The 17,500-nt window shown below is 40.8% G+C and overlaps 1 protein-coding gene across 24 annotated transcripts in view; it reads left to right on the forward strand.

Moving 5' to 3' along the window:
- The first annotated feature begins 14,122 nt into the window (after positions 1 to 14,122).
- The window catches only part of LOC121718036 (NACHT, LRR and PYD domains-containing protein 12-like), a 135,617-nt gene continuing 132,239 nt past the window's right edge, over positions 14,123 to 17,500 (forward strand). For 8 of the 24 annotated variants that reach the window (XM_042102792.1, XM_042102804.1, XM_042102796.1 and 5 more), the window contains exon 1: positions 14,131 to 14,256. The gene's annotated coding sequence lies outside the window, so the exon portion shown is untranslated. Of the gene's footprint in view, positions 14,257 to 17,500 lie in introns of all 24 variants that reach the window. The other 16 variants (XM_042102807.1, XM_042102812.1, XM_042102813.1 and 13 more) reach the window with 6 other exon arrangements.

Genomic DNA, 17,500 nt, shown 5'->3' on the forward strand with positions numbered 1-17,500 from the left:
CGCCCCACGGGAAGTTCGGTCTGGCATTGCTCCATTGTGGGGCAAGTATGCTCGCCCTAAATCAGGCGGACCAATCAAATCAGGCTTTACGATGATGGACAGGTGAGCAACAGCGCTTGGTCTATCACGTCATCTGAGCACGCTTAGATTAGGCTTATGTTTGAAACAAAAACGCTGTGGCTACATGACTTTTAAGACCCCATATGGAAAATTCATATTATTTAATGAGTTTGTATCACTGAAAACGATTATTTCTGAAAACTTTGGCCAAAGTTGAGATGTGCGAAAACTGGTGGTTTCACTTTCATCAAGGGAAAACAGCGCTGTTGCATTGCGACATGTTCCCTCGTTCGTTTGAAATCTCTGATTGACCACCTGTTCGAGGGATTTGCGACAGCCTTTCCCAGCTGTTTAACATGTTTGTAGCATATCACTGTTCAACAGAATTATTTTAAAAACGGAGGGGATATAGGAGCAGAAGAATGGTTCGTGTGTTTTCTTCCTACACCTCACGGTAAGCTATTTTGTTGCTCTGATTGGTTAGGTCTATCCAATTGAGTGCAGAGGCATTCCCCCCTGTATCGGTTGAAGCACGCCCCATAATTACGTCCCAATGGAGCAGTATCAGACTCATATTCTGACTAGAATTTGAGTATGACAACGTCAGGCTATAGGCCTACACTATCTGCCTTATTCAGGTGGCGGCTATTGTAAATCAAAACGAGGCTACAGGGTACACAAACCGGATTGTTGTGCATTTGCTAGGAGGTGGCGAAAATGCATTAATGATATAGTCAGTGTACCCTGTAGCCTCGTTTTGGTTCACACTATGGCCGCCACCTGAATAAGGTGAATACTAAAACACACTCAGGCTAAACACTAGCCAATTATGCTCAATTAACTTTTTCAGGATCTCAGCAGTCAAATGGAGATGTTAAGCTCATGGAACCTCTTTGGAGTGCAGAGTCAGATGGTCCCGAGCGCTACGGCCCATCTGGTCTTTAATAAACCAAAAAGAGCACATAGTATCCCGCTGATCAATGAGCTCCTCCTCTACCACTTCTCCTCCTACCATACTTTGAGTAGTACAATATGTAGGCACTCCTATCCTCTAGTACTAGTATTGACAGATGCAGTGGAAGTCCTGGCTATAATCTCCCCTTCACTGTATCTTAAATGTTATTCTTTTGCTGTAGCTGTAGCTTAAATGTTAAAATGCTTAAATGGTGTAATGATGTAAGCCACTTTGGATAAACGCGTCCGCCAAATGTAAATGTATTGTAAATCATATGGAAATGCAGTACTGACGTATGACCACAAGAGTGTAGTGTTTACCTTTCATAAGCACTGTTCTGAGTGACAAAGAGTATAGAATAGGCTACTTCTACATACTCTTCGGAGTGATTAAAATTGAAAATGGATGAAGTAGGCCTAGTAGATATTTGATTTACAGTACATGCTGCATGTATGTTTTATATATCTGGATGATTACCGGTATATGCAAAAATCACATGCAGTGCTCACCATGTAAAAATATAGGCCTAAGCCTTTAGATATTGTGGGTTTAATGATTTTGATCTTAACCCTAAATTCACTTCCTCATTCATAGTCATGTTTTTATGACACATTATTCCCTTATTGACCCACATCATACACAGGTTATCAGCTAGTAATTCTAACGATACACTGATTTAACACAGTTAAAGGTATACTGTAGACCTAATTTTGGAAACTTGTGATAGTCAAGTAGGATAATGTTTCTGTATTTAACTAACTTGTATCCAAAGTAGGGATGTAACGATTACCGGTATAATGGTAAACGGCGATAAAAATGTTAACGATAATAATTACCGTTTTCATTTCAAACATCATGATTATCACTGTTGATTACCGCGATGTGGAAACCGTGTGTTTAATCCTTCCCAGCTTCATCCGAGCCTGCTTTTGACATACAGTAGGCCTGGTACAATGGAACAAAACTGGTCCCCTACTGATTCTGTTGTCTAATTTATGGTTTTAACTACGATTTTTATTAGGCTACACCTGATTTTAAAAGGCGGAACTTTTTCACCGCAAAATGTGCACTGTATCATGTAGCCACTCTGCGTCTTTTTATGTTCGCGTCCACATTAAATCCATTCCACTCACGTTATCAGGAGAATACAGTAGCCTAAAGTTTTATTTTGAACTCTTACTTCTCACTCATTGCATCCAAATAACAGAAATAGAAGTTATGGTAGGGTAAGTTAAGCTACAAGCACATAGCCAATTAAACATGAACACTTTTTGAAACTATTTCAGCTTGTGTAGGCCTATCAGTGCTTTCTGAACATATTGAACACACTTTTAGAAATACCGTGATAATACTGAAAACCGTGATAATTTTGGTCACTATAACCGTGAGGTTAAATTTTCATACCGTTACATCCCTAATCCAAAGTGACTCAAAGGGGCTAGTCTCCCTGGAGCAACTCAGGGTTAAGTGCCTTGCTCAAGGGCACAGCGGTGGTAGCCGTTAAATACTGTGGCTCCTGTATGCTAGGCAAGTTACTTTGCCACTAGGTTACACTACCACTGCCCTGGTTTATTTGTAGGGAATCAAAAGTCTACACTTTAGCTCTTGAGTTCAGATTGGTGTCAAGAGTGTTCCTTTTCCAATAATTTAATTGTGTCAGCCTCTTATGTGATGTTTGAAATCTATCTCAATAAATGAGTGGACACAGTTTTAATGTCTGAATGATGATGTTCCACAGTGGAACTTCCACTGCCACCAAGAGTCAAGGGAACAATTGACCCCATAATAACCACAATGAAACATGATTTTGAACATGAAATTTACCTTACAATACCCCTGAAAACATACCAAAACCATTTATTTTTTATTAAGGGGTCCTTAATTTGTAAAACAGGGCCTTCATTTTACCTTAAAATGCCATTTAAGGTGTGAGCGTGAAACCCTTACATTTAAGGTGTCAAGTCAGGGGCCAAGGGGGTCCCTTTATTTGTTGTAATTTAGTGGGTAATTAAGGACAATTTAAGCATGTTAATTCAGGGATTCCTTGATCAAGGGTGGATATTAAGGCAAATAAAAAAATAAAAAATAAGGGGTATATTCAGAAGGCTTTTTCCATTTATCAACCCTTTATATATGCACATTTCTACTTAAAAGGGTTTTAAGGTAAAAAGTAAGACATTTGTAAGGGTGAAATAAAGGGCTTTTGCTTTCGTAGTGAACAATGCACCTCAGTGAGGAGGAGCGATATGCTAAAGTTGTCATGCCTTTCCTAAATGTTTAGGCCTATCTGATGACCCTTTGTGCAGGCAGGTAGCCTGGGTGCCATTCCGAACTTAGTCCCACCCACAACATTTGAGGTGGAGCATATAGAGCATCACAGTCCCGCCCACAGGAGTTTCCGGAAGTAAGAATTCAATGCAATTTCTCCATTGACAATTCGGGTATAAGCCATAAAAACTTAACTGCATATGGTAGACTCAAAACCAGCTAATGCTGTACTAAGCGATTGTATATGGTCATATAGAGGGCGAAAATTCAAGGGGCACTAACCTTGTTTTGAAATAAATGTCTTTTAATCGCGATGTCTTGGATAAGTACTTCATTACCCACAATCCTGAACAATCCCACAGGGATGCCTCTGATTGGTGGAAAGGCCGTTATGATCATAGTTTGAAACTTTATCAGCGAAAATTATTGACAAAGATGGCGAAAATCTTAATGTGAATAAAAACTTTCTAGACGAACATTGGTACTTGTATCAACAAGGATTGTGGTTTATATATCACACGAACTTAGTCAGGGCCAATACACCATCAAATAGAATACTGAATGCTAGTTTAAACACTTAACTTTTCAGGTAGCCGATTGGCTAATCATTAGCCTTTCAGACATTAGAATGTCATTATAATGCTGCTAACATTATGTTTTAGTGACCTTGTTGTTTCTATGAACATGAATTGTTGTTTATAGGAAACATCAACTTAGTCGAGGCATAAAAAGCCCTTTATCTCATTAAGTACTTCAACTTTTGAACTAGCTAGCTAGCTGATAGCACATGCAAGCTGGATGCTACCACCGGCTAGCAGCTAGACACTGCAGTAAAATGGTTAGCAAACCGTCCATGCCCCCGTGAAAATGTCACTGTTTCAAGGACGAAATCAAAAGTGTCCAAAGGGGTGAAAACCACTTTAAATCAGGTCACATTATTGACTGTTGTGTGTCCGATGGTTAGCTTGTGGGTTTTGTAAGGGCCAGCATGAGGGACAAGACCTACAAAGTTGTGTGGTGAGTTTTGCAGGGAGATTGGTAATGCTAGTTAACATTAGCTAGGCTAGTGTAGCCTTCATACTGTACGAGTCATATCATCAATCATTAACCTAGAAATACTTCTTCGTACATTTAATGAACATTTTGCGTAATAATTCACAGCAAACTGAATATGGTGGTCCAAGAGCAGACCATGCACCGGTCCATGCATCAGGATGGCAGTCAGATACGAAGCACTGCACAATGTTGCTAACGTTAACCGCTTTCACACACACACACACACACACGATATAAAATACACAATGGTAAATATAACATTCAATACCAAAACACGATTATTTGCAAGATTACTCCTGAAATAACTGCTATTAACTGCACATTCACTATATAAAAATCACTGTTTGGAGGAAAGGGTTCGCGTGCTGTCACCGGTTGGAAATTATTTCGCGCTGGTTCGTGCATTGCATAGACTGTATATATAGAACTGGACAGTGTGCCGTCTGTTAAGAGTGATGCGAGCGTTAGTCCAGAGCCCCCTGGTGGCTGGCTGCAGTACAATGTGTAACTCCGCCCATCCCCATGTATTTCAATGGCCAAGTAGCCAACTTTCCGTGTCACTTTTCTCATCTAAAACTATTTTTGTATCAACAACTTTTTATTCGAAAAAATAGTTTTCAAGATGCTTCAATACACACAATTTTTCTTTTCTCGCTGAAATTATTTTTTTTAATGTTATATTAACAAATCTAAAAGGGCGTGTTTACACCTATGATTGACAGCTGGCTGCAGACACTACCGCGTCATCGCTCACTTATTTTAACACCTGATTTCGACCCTATGATTTCGACACATAATCTAACCTAAATAAGTGTTGCTGTTATTATCATTAGGCTATATCTTATCACAGTCTGACTAAATACATATTGATAGTCATACATTGTGTAGTTGCTGGTAAGAGACATCGTTGTTAGTTGTGACAGATTCTTTGTGAAAAAAGATATGTTCTGTTCTTTCGTAGATGCTAAGTATATTAGCTCATAGCATGCTACATCATGCTAGCATTAGCCAGTTGATAGGTAAAGTAAAAGGGCTCTGCTATATTGATCCGAAGGGACGTTAGCCATAGTCACCATCATTTACAGTCCTACTTGTTTCAAATGGTTTAACGTAACCAGTGATTGCCGCCATCATCGTTGCAACTTCATTTGAATATACTTTGTCACTGGAGAAGGCGATGTAAAGTTTCATTAACGTTAACTCTTGCTTAGTTTTGCGAATGGCAAAAAACGCCACCTAGCCTGCTAGGTCGACAACCTCGGTATGCCCATTTATGAATCAGCCCGACAAATAACATTACTTGTGTTTTAGTGAACACATTATTGGACCATAGCTTAACGTGAGGAGGGATTCAAAGTTACAAATGGCCAATTTGCTTAGTATGCTCAGAACAGCGGTATCTGAAAATGCGTTAAGGTATCGTTGTTACCTGCGATTGCACTGCTGGAGAAGCATTTTGCATTAGAAATCCTCCCGTAGACGTACATCATTTCAAAATAATACGTCTAAATTGAAAACTGTGACAACTCATTGATAGGCCCTCTCAATATGTCTGTAATCGTATGCCTCTACCACAGGCTTGCTAGTCTTTCACCAGAGAGGGTGCTCCATTATAAATCAAAAATGTAATACTGCAGCCTTCATGTCAGCTGTAAAAATATGAGAACATGGACCTACTACATCAGGACAGGATACTCTAAACATTTTACACATAATCAGGAAGCTACTTTGCTGTTCAGTGTGTGATGTGTTTAAAGTGGTACTATGTTTAAAGAAACATTTTTATTCTTTGTTTCAAGTGCATAAGAAAATACCACATTATGATGGTTATGGTTACCCTTAACAAATACAAAACAATATAATACTTAAAACAGGGATCAATCAATAGCCTAATGAAATAAACAATGAGGGGGGAAAGCAATAATAAATAATAATGCCCATTCAATCAATAATATAATAACAATAACATGGTAAGACTACATTAAGGAGAATATCAATAATAAACAATGTCAAATTAATCAACAGCCTATAATGAAAATAAAACAGTACTACTGCATACAAACCATAATGTATAAGAAGTGCTTAAAAGACCAAAAACGATCACAAGAACGAAGAGCACTGGGCAACTCATTCCACCAACATGGTACCACTGAGGAAAAGAGTCTTGAATTTGACCTAGCGTTTAAGACTGGTCGACACAACAGAAGTTCATCAGAAGACCACAGTGGGCGGTTGGGGATGTATATCTTGATCATTGAATTAAAATAACAAGGAGCAGATCCAGTCAATGTCCTATAGGCCAAAGTGAGAGATTTAAATTTAATTCTGTCTACTGTAGGGAGCCAATGGAGAGTAACTAGGAGAGGAGTTACGATGTGTCCTCTTTGGCTGATTGTGGCATGTTGCAGCATTCTGAATGATAGATCACACAAAAGAAATAAAAAACATTCAATATTGATTTAGTATCAACCAATAATTATTCTGATATTAACATTCTTGTAACATCTACATCTTTGTGTAGGCTACAGTTAAGTACTAAGCAATGGCCTCTGACTTAAATACCAAGGCAGTTAAATGACCGTGGTATAGTCTACGTGATACACAGGACTACACAGTAAACCCATTTAAAATAGGCAAGGATATGTATTTAATAACATTTGGGGTTGCTCACAGTATACCCACCACTACAACTAACTAACTCGACTACACCACTAGTTAAATGGCGCATTGCAATTTACAATTTGTGTGAGTTCAGGGGCATACAGAAAGTTGAAGTTTGGGTGACATTAATAAAGAAAATAGAAACAAAGGGATGTGTACAGCCTCAAGTATAAATGATGTCACATTAACAGAAGGTTCAGAGCAGAGGCAGACCTTTCTTGGTGCCATGCAAGTTATTGAAAGTCATGTGTTTTCAGAACGTAGTGGTGCTGTGCCATGTCCCATGTATAAGGGGCTTCAGGTTGATCCAGTGACGGTGGGTGATGATGTCAGGGAGATGGATGTCAGGGTACTTGGAGAAAGGGGGAGGACATGCCACCTCAGACCACCCCAGCCAAACATCTTCACGTAGGCATTCCCTTGCTTGCAGACTAATGTAGACCATGGAGACCACCTTGCCGCCACCTCCAGTACATTCAGTCATCACCCATATCTTACCTGCAAAAAGGAAAGTTACAATAAAGTTAGTCAGACAATTTTACAACATTACAAAGCATCTAATCAGGCACTCAACACCACTAGTAATACCAATTAATTAAATATATGTGTGCAATAAACTTCACAGCCTACCTATAATGTTAACTACACATTTAAATATGCGGTGTGAATGTTATTAACTTGCGTCAGCTTGAAAAATAACGTTATCAGTATGACTGATCATGGACGTTAGATGACAAACTAAGGTCTTTCTCAAATGTTCACCGATATCCCTGGGAAGTGACTGGTTCTTGGCGTAGCAGCTAGTGTTTAATGCAGGCGTTTCATTTATCGATCATTCACTTATGCGGTCTACAACTACTGACCTACCGATCTATTTTTTACAGTCTATGCTACCGACCTACCGTCACAGAAGTAGCTCTAACAGAGGTGTCGTTAACGTTAGAAAAAATGGCTAGTAGTTACATTAACACGAGGTTGATGAGGTCCATGCTTCACATTACATTAACGTTAACTTGCGTTGCTTTATCACATCATACCGTTGCTTTATCACATCATATACTGTACTGACTGTCTAGTGTTATTAATCCCCATGTACAGTCAATGGTTACTCCATGTTGAGATGGCATACATGATATTTGAAAACAGCAACAACTAATAAAACCAAGTATATCATGCATCGACTGTTAAGGGAGCTGTGTGCTAATCTTCACTTCAATGACTAACTTAGCCTCCCGGTAACGTTAATGTAGCTGCTAACGTTAGCATGTAATTCGCTGTCCGCATTTCTGTTGTTAGCTCATTAGTATTCACCATACTAAATTGTCAGTCTATAATCAACATAATAAGCTCTCTTAGACGTATTTAAGAACACCAATAGACAAAAAAAACGTTTCAGTTGATACGCAACACTTACCAGACAAGAACAAACCGATTGTTGTTTGTACTGTTTAGCTAACTCAGTCACAGCCGTAAAATTCATCCAGCCAGCTAGCCTTCGGCGCCGAGTCGACCTGCGTTGTGGAAAGGAGAAGGGGGCGGGTTTCACTTGACAAGGGGCGTGTTTAACTCGCTGAGTGGCAACTGAGTGGGCGTGCCTGACCGCGACTCCTCTTCACTGCGCATGCTTCAACTTTTGCTGCGCAGCCGCACTTCAAATTGGCTCCAAATTTTCCAAGATGGCGTCGCCTCGGCGGCTTCAATTCCATAGAACACTGTAGAATGCAGCCACACTGTCCAGTTCTATATATACAGTCTATGGTGCATTGCTTATATATTATTCAGTGAGGCGCGGTGGTTTATGGGATTGAGTAGTTCCTTCGCTCAGAAATGAAAATATGTACACAGTCTTGTACCTTTGACTTTTTTTGGACTTTCTCTTCGTTTTTTCACTCGAAATGATATGTTGTATGCTTATGAGTTACTCCGTAGCTGATTAGCCTAAGACATGCTCTAAAACTCTTTAGATACGGATTTTTCCAAAACGTCAATGGGAGAAATGAATGGGAAATTTACTTCCGGAAACTAAGCTCTCTCGGAGGAGGGGCGGGACTGTGATGCTCTATTCTGACTATAAGTGACTATGACTACGTCAGGCTAGCAGGCAGGGAAATTATGTAACCTAAACATTGTTGCGCATGAGCCCCATGTTGTCGCGAAAACTTTAGTTATAAAGTGTGTGGGCTAATGCATAGAACACCGTATTTACCCGACGTGAATGGGCATCCCTAGGGTGGCCATACGTCCGTAGTAGGCCTTTTTCAGAATCACTGTATTATGATCCCATACTTATCATGGACAACATTGTATTGCAGTTGGGAGTACACCAGAGCCCTGTATCGAAATTCCCCCTATTACCGTCGTAGACTGAGTACAGTTGAGACATGTGTAGGCTACAGTTGAGACAACATTAAATATCTTGCTTGCACAGCAAGCACAAATTGTGATTTTTGCTATGCACATGCTTATTATTGCCCTCTTTGATCATGGAAAATTTGAACAACACAAGTAGGCTATCTCCCATCCAAGGATATCGCAAATGTTTTTTTTTCCAAAGTAAGAATTTCACTTCACCATGCACCTTCGACAATGAATAGCTGTTAAACGTAACTGGTATCATTACAAACATTATTCTGACACATTAGAATGACACATTGGATTGTGTTAGGCTACTTGAACATTCCATTCGTAGGCTATGCTGTACTACAAGTACAGCAGGCAGTTTTTAATTGACATCTGCAAAAGCAAGTTTTGCAGCGTTCTGGACTTTGCAACAGAGACGCTAAAGGAACTCGGACTACTCCGGCCTGCAACAACACCGGACTCGCCTGCTACTCATCCCCCGGAAAGAAAGCGTCGGAAGCGGTGTGCGAGGAAGCAGAAGAGGGGCAAGCGCGGAGGCGTCCGGGCCAGGCTAGCGGCCAGCCCAACTCGTCCAGCCATACCATCCATTCTCCTGGCAAATGTACGATCACTGGACAACAAAATGGATCACATACGACTGCTGAGATCAACGAACCGGACAGTAAGTAACTGCTGTGTGCTCGTCTTCACTGAGACTTGGTTAAATGACAACATTCCGGACTCTGCTGTACAACTGGAGCAGCTAGCATGCTATCGAGCAGACAGGGCCATTGTAAAGGGAGGTAAATCACGAGGAGGAGGAATCTGTGTTTACATCCGTGACGAATGGTGCCGGGACACTGTAGTAGTATGCAAACACTGCTCACCACTGGCAGAGTTTATGATCATAAAGTGCCGTCCTTTTTACCTGCCAAGGGAAATTACTGCGATTCTGCTAGTCGCAGTATACATCCCGCCTACCAACAACAACAGCGATAAGAACGCGGCTCTTAGTGAACTGTACCAGGCTGTCAGTGAACAACAGACGGCACACCCAGACGGTTTCACCATCTTCACTGGAGATTTTAACCATGCTGATCTCAAAACTGTACTTCCAAAGCTACACCAGCATGTTGATTTTCCAACAAGAGGAGATAACATCCTGGACCTGGTCTACACTACACACAAAGGAGCATACAAAGCCACCCCCCTCCCCCACATTGGACTTTCAGACCATATCACTGTTATGCTAATGCCCGCATACAGACAAAGGGTAAAAGCGAACAAACCGGTTCGTAAGCAGGTAAAAGTGTGGCCTGAGGGAGCCTCCGATGCTCTTCAAGACTGCTTTGACACAACAGACTGGGAAATGTTTAAGCAGGCAGCCACTTACAACAACCGGACAGACATAGAGGAGTATACAGACACTGTAACCTCTTACATCACCAAGTGCATCGATGATGTGACCCACACAAAAGACATCATCACTCGGGCTAACTGGAAGCCATGGCTGACAGGGGATGTCCTCAGGCTGCTGAGGGCCAGAGACAAAGCCTACAGAGCTGGGGATGAAGCTGGCATGAAAACAGCGAGAGCCAACCTGTCCCGTGGCATCAAGGAAGCAAAAAAGGAATACACTCACAAGATAACCACCCACTTCAAAGACAGCAGGAATGCACAAAGCCTATGGCAGGGCATTCAGGCCCTCACGGACTACAAGCCCGCGCCACAGAGCTGTGAGAGCAACATCCCTCTGCTCAACAACCTGAACCGCTTCTTTGCTCGCTTTGAAGCACAAAACAGCACCTGCCCACAGAAGACCCATCCCCCTCTACATGAGCAGCCCCTGTGCCTCTCTGCCGACAGCGTGAAGAGGACACTTGCTGCTATCAACACCCGTAAGGCAACAGGTCCAGACAACATCCCAGGTCGTGCGCTGAAGGACTGCGCAGGGGAGCTTAAGGATGTCTTCACAGACATCTTTAACACTTCCCTGAAGCAAGCCATCGTCCCATCATGTTTCAAAGCTGCCACCATCATACCTGTGCCGAAGAAAACTGCTCCATCCTGCTTCAATGACTACCGCCCTGTGGCACTGACACCCATCATCATGAAGTGCTTTGAGCGGCTTGTCATGTCACATATCAAAGCCATTCTCCCCCCCACCCTGGACCCCTTCCAGTTTGCATACCGAGCCAAGCGGTCTACAGAGGATGCAATCTGCTCTGCCCTCCACCCAGCCCTCACCCACCTGGAAAAAAGAGACTCATATGTGAGATTGCTGTTTATAGACTTCAGTTCTGCATTCAACACCATAATACCACAACAACTCATCTGCAAACTTGACAAACTGGGACTCAGTACCTACCTCTGCAACTGGCTACTGGACTTCCTCTGTCAGAGGCCCCAAGTAGTACGTGTTGGCAACAATACCTCAAGCAGCATCACACTGAGCACAGGGGCCCCCCAAGGCTGCGTGCTCAGTCCGCTGCTCTTCACCCTACTGACGCATGACTGCACTGCAACCTACAGCAACAATCACATAGTGAAATTTGCTGACGACACAACTCTGGTGGGTCTCATCACCAAGGGCGACGAGACTCAATACAGGTTGGAGGTCGACCATCTGACCACGTGGTGCAGGGACAACAACCTCCTGCTGAACGTCAGCAAGACCAAAGAGATTGTTGTTGACTTCCGGAGAGGTCACACCCAACACCTGCCACTGACCATCGACGGTGCTGTGGTGGAGAGAGCGAGCAGCACCAAATTCCTGGGGGTGCACATCAGTGAAGACCTCTCCTGGACCACCAACACTGCATCACTGGCGAAGAGAGCTCAGCGCCGCCTGTACTTCCTGCGGAAACTCAGGCGAGCAAGTGCTCCACCAGCCATCATGACCACATTCTACCGAGGCACCATTGAGAGCATCCTCTCCAGCTGTATCGCTGTGTGGGGCGGAAGCTGCACTGAATACAACAGGAAAGCCCTGCAGCGCATAGTGAACACAGCTGGAAGGATTATTGGTGCTTCACTCCCCTCCCTGAAGGACATTTACACCACCCACCTCACCCGCAAGGCGACCAAAATTGTGAGTGATGCAAGTCACCCCGCTCACAATCTGTTTGATCTACTGCCCTCTGGGAAGAGGTACAGAAGCCTGCGCTCCCGCACTACCAGACTCACCAACAGCTTCATACACCAAGCTGTAAGGATGCTGAACTCTCTCCCTCCTCTCCCCCCTCCACCCTCAGCTACATAACATCCTGGACATTGGACCCACAATGGCCGCCTGCACTACTCCACTTGCACACTTGCACACTTGTACACTTTACAACTTGGTGTTGTTGTCCTGAAAACACAACACTTCTGCTGCTCTTACATAACTTGCACCACTATGCCACTTTCTTTCTTACTTAGGTCAAACAGAACTACCCAAGCCTTTTATTGGCCTGACTTTGCACTAGTATTTTATTGACTGTCTATGCACAATTTCAACCAAATTTTGCTGCTCTTATTTTTTCATTATTATATGTGCCCTCTTATTTACTTATTTACTTACTTTTTTGTTTACTTGAATGTTATGTTTGTCTGTGGACTTAAATTGGAAAAATATGTCTTGTCTTCACCGTGGGATAGTGAGAAACGTAATTTCGATCTCTTTGTATGTCTGGAACATGTGAAGAAATTGACAATAAAGCTGACTTTGACTTTGACTTTGACTATGCTACTGTTCGCTATCTGTTCCTGTGTCACATTTTGTTCATGATGTATTCCTTTTAACCAACGCTAATTTAAATGAAATAAATGAATTTGAACTACAAACACTTTGCAATTGCTATGTTTTTATTTATTCAACTTTCCAACTAACGGTTAGTTAACTATACATCATTAAAGATGGGTCTCAGGTAGGTGTCTCAACTGTACTCTATAGGGTACAGTTGAGACACAGTCAAGACAAAAAATGCACCTTATGTTTATGAGCTAATTGTAGAAAATATAAACTACTTATGGGTATTATTGATTTATAATATTAGTCTACAAGCTAATAGCATGTGGAATGTTGTGTGGAAAATCACTTCTTTTCAGTATCTATTTTTTGTTTGATTTTGTGTGGGCAAAAAGTGTCTCAACTGTACTCAGTCTATCTACCCTATTTCTGCCGTCTTGTGTGTAGGCCTATATGTCACTTAGCCTAATATGCATTTCTAAACAAACCAAGACGGCGGATTCCTTAAGAAACACAAGCACCCACACCATAGGTGTATCTTAATTAGCTATGTACCAAAAATGACATTTTACCGTGACTCGAAGAGCTGTAAACAGTATTGTAAGGCTGCGTGTACACATCCGCTTGGAGCTCCAGTCAGTGGAATTTTAATTTCATGACGAGAATTCTCGGTCTAGGCGACCCTTCAGGCCAGCACTAACCTCCGTGCGTGGTAAATAAAATTATATTTCAGGCGGTAAATGCTCCCGTTAAGAACCAAAACAGATTTTGTTCAAATTTGCACACATATGGCTACTGAAAAATGTAAGGTTCATTTATAAAATGTTATTTTAAAGTAGGCTATTGAAAAACATCGTTCTTTTAGAATTTTCGAACGAAAGTGGTGATAATTGGAGGCGTTACGATAACTATTCTTGACTCATTAAATGCCCCACCATGTCCTCCTTTTTGGTGTTATGGAAATGGCCACCATAGTTAGTCATTCTTGGAAGGCTATGTGATGCGATGCGTCTCGCCTAGCCCAGGCGGCCAGCTGTAGCCTACCACATGACTGAAGACGTAGCGTTCCGCACGTGACGAACGCGGAACAAATGAAAACGAAAGTAAATGTTAGCAAGGAAGGAACCATTTAGCAAGGAACAGAGAGCGGTTGTGTTTACAAATGTTTTAAACGTTTTATAAGCAGGTGAGTTGAATGTACATTGTCATTGTACGTTGAATGTAAGGTTGTAATTAATTACAGAGGTGAAGTGATTTCGATTTCGTGAACTGAAGGTAGCCTAATCAAGAGAGACGTCGTCGACACTGTAGGCTAGGGCTACTACCAAGGGCACAGATTGATAGGCCTGAACGGTATAAACATTGCTATGGTTGTCTAGGCCTACATTTCATACCACGTTAACATAGGTAGACTAGCATTTTGTGTTGCGTCGCCAAATAGCCCTAATTGTTACCGCTGTCTCGCTATCCGGCATAATATTCTTTGGACGCCACCATTGACCGATTACCGGCTTCCATTGACTTCCATTGAACACATGTAAACAAAACGTCAATTATGTGCTCAAACACATAACGCCGCTGACTTATGCCAACAACCATTCCACTTTGATACGAAACTACATTTTTGTACAACATTTATACAGCAAAAATTACAGAATTTGGATCAAGTAATGTGGAGAAATACCGATATTAAGAAAGTTGCCGCTGCGTGATGCGGAGTTAATGGCATTTCCCCTTGTCCATGAGTCACGTATAACATATATGGGCGATTCTACCGAATTCGTGCAAATTGCTGTCCCGGAACCAAAAAACTAATTTAAAAAGCATTAATGTAGGAAAATGTTTGATAATAAAAAGATATAAGCAAATAGCAATCAAAACCCAAAGTAATATTTGAGGTAGCTGCAAGCTTTATATATAAAATATCATCATTTATATGGTGCTTTCTATTGAAAGGTGGTTGTCCCAAACCCTAAGGTCTAAATTTCACCATAGAAAAAAAAATATGAAATATTTTTTTAAAAATGTTTTATCATTGTTTTTAGAAGTATCTTTTTGAATACTTTTAGTAATTAAAAGCAAAAATATATATTTATTGAATATTTTCAGGAAAAATCATGAATAATCATGTAAAAATAGCTGTCCCATATTTTCACGTCACTACCGAAACATTGTACAGTTTGGTCAATAATATGATACTGCTTTAAGCCACTCCCCTCCATTTTGGACCAGGAAGTTTGTCTGCGCCTCTCTCCCTCATGGTGGCATGGTGAGTAGATCAGTCCTACCGTTTTGAAGTAAATGTGATCGAAATTTTGGAAATCAGTGTGTGACATTTATGAATGTCACTACCGATCACACATTTTCAACTCTTAAATAAGTTTTTTTGAGTGTTTCTACTGGTCATTTAGGTTTTAGTCATGTTTCAATGTCCAGAACTGTGCTAGCTAACTACATACTGACTAGCATCTTAGTGCTAGGATCACAATTAGCTTATATCGTCACTACCGAAACAGTCACAACCGAAACGTGTTGACATTTCGGTTGTGACGTGAATGTTTCAGTAGTGACAAAATTACACATTTCTTTATTTTGATAAATAAAAAGAAACATTCAAGTGCACATATATTCTTTTTCAGTACAAATAATTTGTCAGTCATATTTCTGTAATGTTTTATGTGATTTGACTAGGACTAAAATAAAATGAACTATGCCAGATTAATTTAATCAATTCTTATAGCTTAGATGGTTAAATGACTCATTATTGAGATGAATGAAGGCTATATGGTTCTACCTCTGGCCTCTAGGAAAACTTTCTGTGCTAATTTAGCGGGACTTTGACTGATTGCTTTATATGATTGACATAACAGCACTTATCAGTATCATTGTAAATGTCATTGTTAAGTGTAGACATGGCAGGCACACACTAATAATATAAATATCTATGGTTAATTTGTAGAGATAGCTACGGTCAGAGAGGAATTGCCAACATGCCTAGACGGAAAGATGAAAGTAGAGCTGACAGAGTGAGAAAATACAGACAAAGATTGAGGGAGGACCCAGAGAGGTACCAAGAATACTTAAGAAAGGAAAGAGAACGAAATCAGAAACGGAGGGAAGAAGGGAAGCTGAAAAGTATCAAAGAATTATCTGACAGAGAGCAAAGAAATGTCAAAAAAGAATGGAGGAAAAGACAGAAAAGACACAGGAAGAGATGGAAGCATTTTTGAGGGCTTCCTCACCACCTAGCACTTCTAGTGAAGGTGATCATTCACCACAAGTGCATGTACACACTGACTACAAGATGAGGAAGAGAGAATGTAGAACCAATAAATACAGAAAAATACAGAAGTTAGAACAGAAGGTCAAAGAATTACAGAGGAAAAATGAAAGACACAGAAAGCGCTTTCAGAGGTTAAATAAGAAGTTGGAATCACAGTCAAAAAGCTCTCCAAGATCAATGATTCAGAGTGAGGCAGAGATGCACAGACTTCCTTCACGTGTCAGAAAGACCCTTCTTTTCCACAACACCTTAATGCACAAAATGAAGGAAAAATACAAATCTGTTAGCTACAAAGAGAAACATGCTCTCCAGAAAAGATAAACAGCAGGCATGTCCAGGTTAACCCTGCTGTTTTTGAAGCAGTCTTGGAAAAGTTGAAATGAGAAGAGACAAAGTATCCTCCAATTGATGTAAACAAGTTTCACACAGGCACACAACGCCCACCCATACATAACGGATAGACGCGCGCACACACACACACACACACACACACACACACACACACACACACACATGCAGTTCTGTATATTTCTTTTATATGAAAATGTATTCAACCTAACTAAAATTTACCTAAAGTTTACTTAGACAAACTCAGCAACAAGAGAATCAGTTAAGGAGGTTTAGAGAAGTTAGAATGTGTAATGGAAAAACAGGCCCATATGTGTACACCAACGTTACAGGTGGACATGGGTGCACACAAATCAAATTCTGTAGTTTATACTGTGGGCCTGAAGTTTTATATGGACATACTGTACATGTTTGTATTGTTCTGAAGATTTAAATGAGTGGTTCTGAAGATAACAAAATGAGTTACTAAAAATCACAATTGTGTTGACATTGTTCAATTGTAGCATATCTGAGATCAAAAGAAATAGTTTGGATGTCGGAATGTTTAAACATGGACATTAAAATGAGATCTCAAAATAAAATGTTTGATAATTCCATTTACATGATGAACATTACAGTAATATTGTTAGACGTCAGTTGTGTTAAATATGACCTTTTTCTCCATCCTTTTGATATACTGTTTATTATAACACAAATAAAAGTTTCTGTTTCTGAAACAGAGCACATTGTGTCATCTTTTTCTCAAGAGATGTGAAAATCAACACAGAATCTTGCATCCCTTCAAGGTCTGAACTATCCG

The sequence above is a fragment of the Alosa sapidissima genome, chromosome 9 (genome assembly GCF_018492685.1).
Source record: "Alosa sapidissima isolate fAloSap1 chromosome 9, fAloSap1.pri, whole genome shotgun sequence".
NCBI classification, from domain to species: Eukaryota; Metazoa; Chordata; class Actinopteri; order Clupeiformes; family Clupeidae; genus Alosa; species Alosa sapidissima.